Raw genomic sequence first — 14,400 nt, forward strand, 5'->3', positions numbered from 1 at the left:
CCTAGCACAGGGGTGCATAACCTCAAGCACAGAGCCAAATCTGCCCCTCCAGTGGTCCAAAAATGGCCCTCCAGGGTTCCCCAGAAGGCTGCACTTTCCCCTGGCCATACCCCCTTTCCCCCAACCACAAATCATTTGGTGGTTTTCTGGCTTTTGTACAGTTTCCCCCCATTCTAAAAGGTTGAAATGCCTCTCCTAAGGCTTAGCTACTGGCAGTAAGAGCTTTAAGCTAAAATACGCTGGCATTTTTGTTTTATGGTCCCTCCCCTTTTGCCTTTGGCCCCACCCACCACTGGAATGTGACCCCTGAGAGCTTCTCCGAAATGGAATTCGGACCTTGGGCTGAATAGGTTCTGCACCCCTGCCTTAGCACCTCTGCTTTTTAATTCTGCCTCACTGCAGCATGGGCTTTCAGGCAGGGTGCATTTACATGAAAGACATAGGTGAGATAGCATCTATCCTACTTTAAAAAGGTAAACCCCTGAAAGTCAAGTTTCGTGGATTTTTGGACATGGATGTTGGGGTCTGCACAAGGGAGAAAAACTGCTAATTATGTATCTGCAGCTGCAGCTTTGTTCCTTTTTCAGGACAGCACTTGTGTTCCTTTCTAGTTCATGGTATGAACTTTGCCACTTCCAAAGGTCCAAGAAACTGCTTAAAAATTGTAATAAGGTATGAAGGGGAGTGTAAACCGGCAGTTAATCAGTAATATGGATGTGGGTGGAAAGGTTCAAATAGCCCAGTATAGGACTTTAACGTGGTGGTAGAAACATGAGGCTGAAACTGGTTCCTAGTTCCTTATTTGAAGTTCCTCCTACTTTTTTCAGTTCAGAGGTGCAGAAGCTGCCTGAATCATGAACTGCGACTTGAACAGAACTAAATCCCAGAATAAACTTTGGACTACCTCAAAGCATATGCTTCCTAAACTGCTCCCTAGATAAGCCTTAACAGTGTTTCTGGCCTAAAGTTTCATTTGTGTGTGAAGTGCTTGCTACCAGGAAGTTGGTTCCTGTTTTTCTTCCTTCAGTGCAGTAATATGTATGTGCTGCAAGGATACAGTGTCCTGCTGGCACAAGTTTTATGATTTGGTGTGGACCCATTGGGGAGCAAAACTCTACTTCCTTATTCATATGTGTTGGGCTGGAGGCATTACACTTCAAAGCATCTCTTGTAAACTAAGCTTTTGGCTGGATGCAGTGCTGGGCATCTTGTAGGGGATGATGTGCTAGCACGTGTGTGTATATATATGGTAGGTTTTCAAACGCTATTAGCTGGGATAATATTAGCAAATCCAGTTTTGGGGTGTCAGGTATACTTCTTGAGAACATTAAAGGGCATCACACTTATTGTCTGTTTTGGGTCACTAAACATTTTGGGTTGGTGGGCACATTTGGAATGTTACCACAAAATGTCTACGATGAGGGGCATTCACAAAATGGCTGCTGTGGGCGTGGCCAGTCATGAAACACCTATTTCTCAAAACAAGTTGGTGAGGCTAAAAGCCAAGTAACTTACCTGTGATCCTGAACAGTAAGCAGAAGTGGAGCCAATACAGCTACTCCTTTGAACACAGTTCTCATGTTACCTTTCAAGATCACCCACCCAGCACACAAGATCCACTCATCTCAGTCACTCAGTTCTTTCTTTCATAGGTCACCCCAAGCCTTCCTCTTTACCAGGCAGCAAAAGTAAGTTTGGTCCCTTTTGGGGAGAGGGGTGGTGGTCACTGGGAATACTTCAAAGCAAAATCCTGGTCTCCAGTCACTTGTGATCATAAAAATGTTTCTGGATCCATATGGGGCCTAGAGGCATATTTCTGGGGCATAAAAAGGATGAGTGATTTGTAACCAGCATTTCACTTTGAAGTGCTCACAACTGCCTGAAATTTGTTACTTAAAAAAGTAACAAAGGGAAGTGTCCGCAGGTGCCATGTTACCAACCCCAAATTTGAATCCTGAGGTGTAATTTCTAGTGGTCAGTTGCAGTGGCACATACTTGTTCAGTCTTATTTTTCCTGAACTGGGCCAGGAGCTACTGTCCAGGTTGGAGATTGTGACAAGTACTGTGGTTTTGTTTTGGCATGGTATAAAATTCACTTCCCCTGCATGCATGATTCATGTATCACGGGAGAATAGGTAGTGATTTCTGACTGTCTGAAATTATAATACACTTTCAGATACTGTATAACCTGCTTGGAATATAACTTTTATAGGAAAGCAGGGTAAAAGCCTACTTGATGATGATTAACAATACACATCTTGCTCTGAAGTTTTGATGCCATCAGATCAGAGGAGGAGAGGTTGGCCCAGAAAGGAGAGCCAACAAGCAGCTGTTTCAAAGCCAGCTAATCATTTTAAAAATACTCCAATGTTCCAGCATTCTATGTATACGTAGTCACAAACACTGCTTGAAATAAGTTTTAGAAAATAAGGATCTCATATTTGAACATTTTAAGCCGTAAATAAGCTTGAAACCATCCCCGTTGCCAGCTCCAGGTTTAGAGGTCCCTTGGACACACCTGTGTTGCCTACTTCCTTGTCATCGTCACCAGCAGCACTGCCTCCTTGCCATTACTGCCTGCTCCCTTGCCATGGAGAGAGCTGGCAAGGAAGCAGGTGGCTTCCTTGCTTGTCCTCACTGTGTCACTCATATTCTCTGGAACGGAAGGATGGGCGAGTGAGCAAGAGGCAATGGCAAGAACATCAGGAGCTCAGTTGTGGGCCCCATGCAGGGATGTGGGCCATGACAGGTACCCAACACTGCATCCTGAGAAACTGACTATGGCCATCTGAAATCATATATCCATATCACCATACAATTGGACCTTATGAGTGATCTTAGATTGAAACCAAGTCCAGCAGGTCATTTTGGCTTACGTACTTTCAAGTGTTGTGTCTCCCTGCTCCCTGTTGGTCTCCCATTAGCAATTCAGTTATGATTAAGGAGCAGGGAGTCTCAGCATTTCAAAATAACCCTCCGGCGATGCCAGATCAAAATATGCATACTGCCAGAAGGCTCCCTCCCCTTTAAGCTATTACCACCTAAGGTCTGGTCCAAATGTTTAGTTTTGGCACAAAATGCTCTTGCACATCATGCCCCTAAGGCTGGCATTTGATTTCATTGCCAAGTCTACTATGAAGAAAGAACTGGGGGTTCCCTGAAATAATCCAAAAATAATCCTTTGTCCACTCAAAATCATATACAGAACCTGGTGTCTGTCAGTCTCTTAGGTACATGTCCATCAATTGGGAAGCAGATGCCCTATGATCAGAGGAGAGTTCTCCCCCCTTCCCCCACCTCAGCTCTCTTATCTTGCTTTGAACTGATTTTAAAACAAAACTAAAGGGGTCATGTAACATCTGTTTATTAAAAATATTTATAAATAGTTTTTCTGCCAACCAGGGCAATTGAAGTTATGTACAATTAATCACAACAATTAAAAACAAAAAGAAAACTTTATTTAAAACAGGTCAAAACAATATTAAAATCCACCAAAATCCTGGCAAAACAGTGCAGCATTTACTGCCTGTCTAAAATTCAGTAGGATTTGAGCCAACCTAGCCACTTCGGGGAGTAAGTTCTACAGTCAGGGTGCTGCTACAGAGAAGGTCCTGTCTCGTGTACCCACCAACATAGCTTCTGTTGGTGATGGGACATTCAACAGGCTGCCTGATGTGGATTGCAAATTACCATCCAGCTCTTACTAGAAGAGGTGGTCATTCAAATATCCTGGCCCCAAGCAGTTCAGGGCTTTATACATCAAAACCAGCACCTTGGGTTGGGCGTGGAAACAAATTGGAAGCCACTGTAGTCAGTTCAAGACCAGTGTTATATGGTCTCTAAAGCACATGCCAATCTGGCCACTGCATTTTGCCCTTTCTGCGGTTTCTGAACGCTTTTCAAAGGCAGCCCCCTCTAGAGTGCATTAAGATAATGCATTAATTGCACAACTGCTGATATACTGAACAACTGTCACTGATAACGTGAAGAAAAGGAACCTAGCCTGCTTATCCAGTGTTACTGTCAGAATCTGTGGAGAATACTGAGGGAGGGTTGGTATGGCCCTTCAGAATTTGAAAGGACTTGCCTATGATCTTCCCAACAGAAGATGTGAGTTGGAACATCCTTGGCTTGGAAGACAAAGGGAAATACTGTTATCTGACATAAGGCCTATCTATTCCAGCATTCTGTTCCCACAGTAGCCAACCCACACATCTCAACGGGAAGGTGAGAAGCTGGACATACATGAAATAGCACCCTTGTGCTCGTGTTCCCCAGCAGCTAGTATTGAGAGGCATAGTGCTTCTAGTACTGGAGGTAATATACAGCCATCAAGTATCTTCCATGAATGTGTCTAATTCCCTTTTGAAGCCATGAGGCTTTGAAATTAAGGCCTTGGAAGGCTGAATGTGGCCTCTGGGCTGCAGGTTGTACACCCATTTCAGGGGATGATCCAAACTTCAATCGGGGTGGTGGTGTTGTTAAGTCGTGTCCGACTCTTCATGACCCCATGGACCATAGCGCGCCAGGCCTTCCTGTCCTGCGCTCTCTCCCGGAGTGTGCTCGAATTCATATTCATTGCATCCGTGATGCTATCTAGCCATCTCATCCTCTGCTGTCCCCTTCTCCTTTTGCCTTCAATCTTTCCCAGCATCAGGGTCTCTTCCAGGGAGTTTTCTCTTCACATTAGGTGGCCAAAATATTTGAGCTTCAGCTTCAGTATCTGACCTTCCAATGAGCACTCAGGGTTGATTTCCTTTAGGATGGACTGATTTGACCTCCTTGCAGTCCAGGGGACTCGTAAGAGTCTTCTCCAGCACCACAGTTCGAAAGCATTGATTCTTTGGGGCTCAGCCTTATAGTCCAGTTCTCACAGCCATACATTACTACTGGGAAAACCATAGCTTTGATTATATGAACCTTTGTCGGCAAGGTGATGTCTCTGCTTCTTACTATGCTGTCTAGGTTTGCCATAGCTTTCCTCCCAAGGAGCAAGCATCTTTTAATTTCATGGCTACAGTCACCATCTGCGGTGATCTTGGAGCCCAAGAAAGTAAAATCTGTCACTGCTTCCATTTCTTCCCCTTCTATATGCCAGGAAGTGATAGGGCCAGATGCCATGATCTTAGTTTTTTTAATATTGAGTTTCAAAACAGCTTTTGCACTCCCCACTTTCACCCTCAACAAGAGGCTCTTGAGATCCTCTTCGCTTTCTGCCATTAGGGTGGTATCGTCTGCATATCGGAGGTTGTTGATCATTCTCCCGGCAATCTTAATTCCGACCTGTGATTCATCCAACCCGGCATTTCTCATGATGTATTCTGCATATAAATTAAATAAGCAGGGCAACAATATACAGCCTTGTTGTATTCCTTTCCCAATTTTGAACCACTCAGTTGTTCCATGTCCGGTTCTTACTGTTGCTTCTTGACCCTCATACAGGTTTCTCAGGAGACAGGTAAGGTGGTCTGGTACTCCCATCTCTTTAAGAATTTGCCACAGTTTGTTGTGATCCGCACAATCAAAGGCTTTAGCGTAGTCAATGAAGCAGAAATAGACGTTTTTCTGGAATTCTCTTGCTTTCTCCATGATCCAGCGAATGTTGGCAATTTGATCTCTAGTTTCTCTGCCTCTTCGAAACCCAGCTTGTACTTCCGGTAGTTCTCGGTTCACATGCTGCTGAAGCCTAGCTTGTAGGATTTTGAGCATAACCTTGCTGGCATGTGAAATGAGTGCAATTGTGCGGTAGTTTGAACACTCTTTGGCGTTGCCCTTCTTTGGCATTGGAATGTAAACTGACCTTTTCCAGTCTTGTGGCCACTGTTGAGTGTTCCAAATGTGTTGGCATATTGAGTGCATCACTTTAACAGCATCATCTTTTAGGATCTTAAATAGCTCAGCTGGAATACTGTCATCTCCGCTAGCTTTGTTGTTACTAATGCTTCCTAAGGCCCACTTGACTTTACTCTCTAGGATGTCCAGCTCAAGTTCAGTGAGCGCACTATCATGGCTATCAGGGACATTAAGACCTTTCCTGTATAGTTCTTCTGTGTATTCTTTCCACCTCTTCTTAATCTCATCTGCTTCTGTTAGGTCCCTGCCTTCTTTGTCCTTTATCATGCCCATCTTTGGCTATTGGGCAGTATAGAAATGAAATAAATAAATAAATCTTTGCACAAAACATTCCCTTGATATCTCCGATTTTCTTGAAGAGATCTCTAGTCTTTCCCATTCTATTGTTCTCGATTCCTTTGCATTATTCATTTAAGAAGGCCTTCTTGTCTCTCCTTGCTATTCTCTGGAACTCTGCATTCAGTTGGATATATCTTCCCCTTTCTCCCTTGCTTTTCACTTCCCTTCTTTCCTCAGCTACTTGTAAAGCCTCACCAGACAGCCACTTTGCTTTCTTGCATTTCTTTTTCTTTGGGATGGATTGAGTTGCTGCCTCCTGAACAATGTTACGGACCTCCGTCCATAGTTCCTCAGGCACTCTGTCTATCAGGTCTAATCCCTGAAATCTATTCCTCACCTCCATTGTATATTTATAAGGGATATGATTTAGGTCATACCTGAACGGTTTAGTGGTTTTCCCTCCGTTCTTCAATTTAAGCCGAAATTTTGCAAGAAGCAGCTCATGATCTGAGCCACAGTCAGCTCCAGGTCTTGTTTTTACTGACTGTATAGAGCTTCTCCATCTTTGGCTGCAAGGGACATAATCAATCTGATTTCAATATTGACCATCTGGTGATGTCCATGTGTAGAGTTGCCTCTTGTGCTGTTGGAAAAGAGTGTTTGCTATGATCAGCGTGTTCTCTTGGCAAAACTGTATGAGCCTTTGTCCTGCTTCATTTTGTACACCAAGGCCATGCTTGCCTGTTATCCCGGTGATTTCTTGACTTCCTACTTTAGCATTCCAATCCCCTATGATGAAAAGGACATCTTTTTTTGGTGTTAGTTCTAGAAGGTGTTGTAGGTCTTCATAGAACCGATCAACCTCAGCTTCTTTGGCCTCAGTGGTTGGGGCATAGACTTGAATTACTGTGATGTTGAATGGTTTGCCTTGGATTCGTACTGAGATCATTCTATCGTTTTTGAGATTGTACCCCAATACTGCTTTTCCCACCCTCTTGTTGACTATGAGTGCTACTCCATTTCTTCTAAGGGATTCTTGCCCATTAATGTTCACTTGAATTAAATTCGCCCATGCCTGTCCATTTTAGTTTGCTGATTCCCAAGATTTCAATGTTCAATCTTGCCATCTCATGTTTGACCACCTCCAGCTTACCTTGATTCATTGATCTGACATTCCAGGTTCCTAAACAATATTGTTCTTTACAGTATCAGACTTTCTTTTCACCACCAGACACATCCACAGCTGAGTGTCCTTTCGGCTTTGGCGCAGCCGCTTCACTCTTTCTGGCGCTACTTGGAAATTCCCTCTGCTCTTCCCCAGTAGTATATTGGACACCTTCCAACCTGAGGGGCTCATCTTCTGGCGTCATATCTTTTAGCCTTGTGATACGTTCCATGGGGTTTTCTTGGCCAGAATACTGGAGTGGGTTGCCATTTCCTTCTCCAGTGGACCACATTTTGTCAGAACTCTCCGCCATGACCTGTCCGTCTTGGGTGGCCCTGCACGGCATAGCTTATGGCTTCACTGAGTTACGCAAGCCCCTTTGCCACAACAAGGCAGTGATCCATGAAGGGGCTATCAAGGTGTAGTGCCATTCAAATTTAATTCCTTATTCAGGCTGGAGATGAGGAACTAAGAACCAGTGTTAGTGTCATAGCCCAACCTATACACGGATTGCCATGGTGATGGTGCTGTATGCAGAAGATTAGGTCTTTGTACACTGAATTAATTATTGAAAATGAAATGGGGTGATAATGCTATTAACCCCCCCTCCCATTAGATTTATGTCCCACATTTCCACAGAACTCAGGATGGTAACAGCAGGGCTACTGGATCTTGTCCTTTTAGACCATGTCTTGGCACCCAGCTGCCAAATGTTAATTTTGGCTAACTTTAACCAAAACTGTACAATAAAAGCGTTGGAAATGTCCACCCTCTTGTCATCCTAAGTGTGAGTATGGCATGCATGATTAAGGAATGTTAAAGGGTAAACAATCTGTATGAAATTGTACTGATCGCGCACCCTACATTTTCTCCAAGTGTAGGTTGGTGAGGATAGTCATGATAATCTCAATCATCCTCATGAGAGCAGTACTCCCCAGTGCCAAATATATAGAGAGACCTGATGTGGCTATAATACTTATCAAGGGTAGGCATGGTCGGGCACCTGCTGAGGGTCCATAGTCCAGCAGAGGCCTACAAACAAGAGTCCCCTGGACTTCATAGAATAGTAGTATAGAATAGTAGGGTTGAAAGGGGCCTATAAGACCATTGAGTCCAAGACCATCAAGACTTGCTCCTCTTCACCACTACCATCTGTTTGCTCATCTGCTTCTTGCTTGGCCCAGGCCATGGTGGTGGTGAGAAGGAAGACCAGTAGATGCCACTGCCTACTTACTCACTGGGGCTGTTCACACTACATGACAGCCTACTGTGGGTTATTTAACCCATGGTGAGACTGGGGTGTGTGCAGCTGCCATTTTGAATATGGAGCCCTTCCTCGGGGGTTGTGGTGTGTGAACGTGGCAAGCATTGGTTATGTGAGGGTTAAACTCATGGTTTGGTGCCCGCAGGTACCACAGCTCATTGTGAGTTAAATAACCTATGATGAGCAGCAGCATGTTGTCTGAACCCAGTCAGTGGCTCTCTGCCTGTCGAGCAAGCGAGTGGCAGCGATGATGAGAAAGAGGATGAGGAGCAATTGCAGCTGGTGACAATGGTGATGAGAAGGTAGACGCAAGTGATGGAGGGGGCCTGTTGGGGGTATCTTGACCATTGGCCCTCAGAACCTGGAGCCAGCACCACATGTAGAAGCCTTCCTGCCTAAGGCCATGCTTTAGGTAATCCTAGTACAGACCTGCTTCTGTGGTGGGTATGCTAATGTGCTGCCTATGCTCAGGCAACCTAGGTCAGCTCTGCCTCTTGTCCAGGAGCAACAAGAATGATTGGGGTTGACCTGCAGTCTGGTAGCTGAAGCTAAAAATCTAGCTATATTCTCTTCCCCAATGATACATGGCTCAAATGAAAAAATGAAGGTACAATAACATATCTGAAATCTGCAAAAATCCAATATACGTGGTGACTAGAGTTGCACTCTGGTAGATCAGTTGCAATGTTCTCTACAGACAGGACCACACCTTTTTGGCAGAGGAATAGTTAGTCTGAGGAGAGCTGGGCTTCTGGGTAGAAAGAAGTTTGAGAAGGGAGATGGCATAGAGTCAGAGTGACTGCATTCAGGACTGTCTGGGGGGAGAGGACAACCAAGGAGAGACAGAAAGAATGAACAAAAATTGCAGGCAGTCTTGTTAGTCCATTAGGAAAAAATCTAAACTTGACAGTAGGATAATATATTTAGTAGGACCAAATAAAATGACACAATGTAACGAGCAAGCTTTCAAGATCCCCAGAACTCTTCTGGAAGCTGAAGGTTAAGTGAAACGCAACAAAACAAACCACCAAACCAAACAAAAAGGGTGGAGAGAAAAAAGCAGGGCATGATGGGAAAGCACCTAAGCTGGCAGTCTGTAACAGTGTTAAGAGAGACTACAGGAAGTGTTATGCAGACGTAATTAGGTTAAAATTGTGCTGGGTGTAAAACAGACTTCATCTTGCTGGTTACTTTGTGACAGTTTAGTTGGTCCTTATAAAGGTTTTGTGGAGAAAGCCTGGCTGTATATTGCTGAGATAGGCAGATTTTGAGCCTTAATTGTCATTTTATACTTAGCTGGAGAAACCAGAGACTAGGACTAAATCTGGGACAGCAATGGTTACTTTAATTAGGGCTGGTTGTTGTTGTTGTTGTTCAGTCGTTAAGTCGTGTCCGACTCTTCGTGACCCCATGGACCATAGCATGCCAGGCCTTCCTGTCCTCCGCTCTCTCCTGGAGTGTGCTTAAGTTCATATTCATTGCATCAGTGATGCTATCTAGCCATCTCATCCTCTGCCATCCCCTTCTCCTTTTGCCTTCAATCTTTCCCAGCATCAGGGTCTTTTCCAGTGAGTTTTCTCTTTGCAAATTAGGGCTGGACTTGCTACTAAATGGGGTATTATTTTAATGGACTTGGAACCCTATAATCTGATCGTACTTATTTGGATGTAATTATATACTAGCCTTCCCCAACCTGGAGGGTACTAGGTTGGGGAAGGCTGTTCTACATTGTGTTTATCTTGATTCCACCCCCACCTTTCCCTTCTGCATAAATAAATTGCTTTAGTTTTACTGTTATAGAAACAACATGTTTCCCCCCAACATTCTTTTCACCCTACTCCCCCACCCTCCCACGGGTGGGAGAATTGAAGGAGTCATCATTTCAACAAAAACCTAGATACAAGTAGTATAATATAATATGTTCAAATGTTTCTTTTATTGTCAAGCCAGCTGGATTGGGAAAGCTGACTTACTGATCAGATAAGGATAGAAATCTCCATATTCATCCACCCTCAACTGACACATAAGTGGAAAAAAATTCCAGTTTAGTAAAAAAGAAAAGAAAAATCCATACTGTATATGCATGCATGCACACACACACCCCACAAGGAACCAAGGGAGCACCTGCCTTGTGATCCGAAACGTGCATGTCAAAACCTTTGAATGCGTGCTCTCCAGCAGTGGTTGTTTTTTTAAAATACCATTATCCAAGAGGAGCAACAGATCTTGGATATATGTAGGTGTCCTGGGTCTGCTGATGTAAGGGGACACATACTCTTAAGTCTCTGCCATTGGCCAGAGGGCTCAGGGCTACTAAAAAGATGCACCTTGTCCCTTCCAGGGAGAACAGTGGCAAGGGGAAGGCCAGTCTGACTCCAGCTGGAGAACAAGCAGCTGCAGCAGGCTCACTTCCATCTTGTTTCTCAGAAGGAGCTCTGGTCCAATAACCCTGGGGTTGCAGAAGCAAGGGGGAGCATACTCAACATCATGGATCACAGCAGCCCCAGAAGTATGGTGAGGAGTTTGTGTGCTGTAGCTGGTGTTTAAATATCATGAAGCAGAAGAAATAGGCGCTATAATACATATTATGTGCTCCTCACTTACCCAACTGGGGAAGCATCCCAAATAACAAGCTTCTGCATGTCTACTCAGGAGTACACATGAGCATGAATAGCATGTCTCCTCACAAGTAAGCAGGGCAAACCTCTGCAGGACAAGGCTCAGAAGTAAGCAGGGCTGAATCTCTCTGAATCGCTCAGGAGCTTCCTTCCCAGGCTTTGTCTCCTCTCCTCAGCAGGGAAAGGCTCTTATCTCCATTCAGCTTTTCCCTGTTAAGCCCTGAGAAAGGCAGCCTTTTTCAGTGCTCTGCAGAGAAAAGCTCTTATCTCTGATCAGCTGCTGATAGGATAAGCATTTTTCCCTGCCAAGAGAGTAGGTGGGCCGGGGGGAAGACGCTGATAGGTAGATCTGATGTGAAAAAAGTGTGTGGGGGAAAAGTGCATGAAGTGCCAGCTTGGTAGGTGTCACTCCTGCTCTAACCATTAGTTCCCATTAAGGAAACATCCACCACCTATCCTGAGCCATTAGTCAGCAACCCGCTTAACAAAAGATATAGCTGGCATGGCTTGGCAGCATTCATAACAATACAAAGATAGGCAACATCTCTGTGTGTGACACATCATTACAAAAGGCTGAAAAAATTCCTACATCTGCAAAGAGTTTTCTATACTGCCTAGTATAGTATAGTATGGTTGCCTAGTCCTTTATGTGGACACTGCCAGTCTGGGTGGGCAACTGATTACCACTGCAGAAAGAAGTGGAGACATTGCAAACTAACTCTAGTATGAATTTCATAAAAGAACCATCTGCTTTGCATAAGTTTGGTCATTGCATTCATTGCCTGAGTCTCCAACACTGACTGAAATTAGGACATTTGGCTTAGATTGGGCGCAAAACTGTTTTGGGGTGGGGGACTAGATTGTCCACCCCATGGGCAGATGACATCAGGGGGCATGGCCCGGCCCCTGACTTTACTCCCCTTTTTTCTTGTTTCTTCATGCTGGAAGGAGCCATGGAACTGTGCCACCTCCTGACATGGAAAAAGCCAGGCCGCCCCACATCCCTGCTGCTATCTCAGAACAGAGATAGCAGCGGGGATTAAAAGCATTGGGACTAGCCCATGCTGGTAACAGCGGCTGCATTCCCTGGTGTGGGCAAGTCAGGCCTAGGCCACCCAGAATCCCTCTTCCTATCTCCAATTTGAGAATGAAAATAACAGCAGAGGTTCTGCTACTAGTGCATGCCAGCAGGGGAATCACTGCTGTTATCTCAGATCAGAGATAGCTCAGAGATGCCCTCTTAGAGGTTTCCTTCAATGGGTGACGCAGGTGGGATTTGGGTGGCCTACAAGCTGGAGGGCTTAGATGGAGGAACTCTACTCTGTCAAGTTTGATGGAACAAATCAGGGATGGGATTTGTCACTGTCTTTCCAAGGTCTCAGGCAGATGTCTTTCCTGGCTATTGCTATTTGAAAATCTTTTAAACGGGAAGTGCCAAGTATTAAATTTGGGACACTGGGCATGCAAAGCATTTGTTCTATCAAGGAACTATGGCCCCTCTGCAAAGAAGAGCCAGCAAGCCCAGGGCAGCTGATGTGAAATTAACTGAAGCAATAATTTTTCTTAACTCAGATACAATCATTTGCTGTTATCTGATGGTCACGCTGGGTGGGTTCACATGACTGGAGAGGGAAAATAAGCTTATTTTCCCACCCTGTGCATACCAGTCATGAGCCACTAATTTCCATAATTACCCTCACTAGGCATGGGTTGTTGTGAAGTCTGAACCCAGTGAGGGTGGGTGGCAGAGGCGGGGGGTTTAAACCACCCCACAACACTAGAACACCCTCGCTGGGTTCAGACATCATGACAACTCATGCCTGGCGAGGGTAATTACGGAAATTAGGTGGCTTGAGACCAGCACGTGCGGGGCAGGAAAATAAGCCACTGTGGCTTATTTTCCCTCCCTGATCATGCAAATCCAGTCAATGTGTGACGAGTCCTTCAAGATGCTTCTACACAAATAGTTACATCACTCTACAGCTTGTTTCCCCAAATTGTGTTGTGCAAGATTATACTGATATTCTTTTCATCCTAGTGGGCCAAATATTGCAAATATATTTGTGAAATCTAACGTTAGCAGTCAAGTGTGGGAAGTACATTGGAGACAGTATCGCTCACCGTAGTTTGTTCATATGATGGGTGAATGTGGTACCACATCTGCTGTCTTTGGCCAAGATAAAGCTTGCATTCTAAGGAGGTTAAACACATCACAAGAATTCAAATTACTAAGTGAGAAGATAAATAATGGTGTACACAGGACAAAGTTAGTGGAGCTGTAGCAGCCATATCGGGGGTCAGACTAAGTAGCCTCATGTTACTGCCAGGTTATTGTTTAGCAAAACAAAAATGTGGAAATCTCCTGACTTGTCAGCAAGGCTACGGTTAAGTCAAATTGCATATTATGTTCTCTTCTGTTCTCTGCTTATCATAGCTACCCTATAACCCATTTCTTGTATTATAAACAATGGTGCTAGGAGAAGAAATGTTGAGGATGGCAACCCCACTCGGGAGAGGGAGGAGGAGCTTTTTCCTATGTGTCACAATATCTATAAAAACAATGTGCTGATGTAAATCGGGGCTTCTGGCTCTTTGGAAATGATTCCAGCCTTAAGCCTGCGCGTTAAATAAAGAAACTCTTTTTCCTTCACTCCGTGGTCTCTCTGACTCTGAGTTCTGCAACATAAATGGTGCCGTGACTCGGATGTGGCAGGCTCTGAGCCAGACAGGTGGCATTTGCCTGCTCTTAATCGCCGCACCGGGGAGACGAGCTCGGCGCACGCCTCCCTTTCTTGGCGCCGCTGACCTTTTTGTTGGGTGAATGGGAGAAAGCCTGCGCCGGGATCGCCCAAACGGCAGCGGGCAGCAAGAGAACCTTGGGAAGCGGAGGAAGGAACTTGAGCCCTGCCTATATCGCAGCTGCAATTGAGTTGAAACCCACATTGGAAGCCTTCGGGAGAAAGGCAAGAATATGGAGTAAAAAGAGGGCCCCGCCTTTAGGGAGAAAGGCCACTGGGCAGAAAAAAAGAGGGCCCCACCTTATGAAGAAGGTCAGTGTTGGTATACGTATACAAAAAGAACCTACTCCTTGTGGGTAGAAGGGGGGCCTGATCACATCCCCGAGCGGGCGCCAGTACTCAGCTGGCCAGTATTCAGCAGGAAGCTGAGGAAGCTGGGGAAGCCGCTTTCTACTCTAGTGAAAAGTGGGAAAAGTGGGTGGC

This window comes from Heloderma suspectum, chromosome 3, assembly GCF_057233095.1.
Source record: "Heloderma suspectum isolate Gila_16-S chromosome 3, 16-S_ref, whole genome shotgun sequence".
Lineage (NCBI taxonomy): Eukaryota > Metazoa > Chordata > Lepidosauria > Squamata > Helodermatidae > Heloderma > Heloderma suspectum.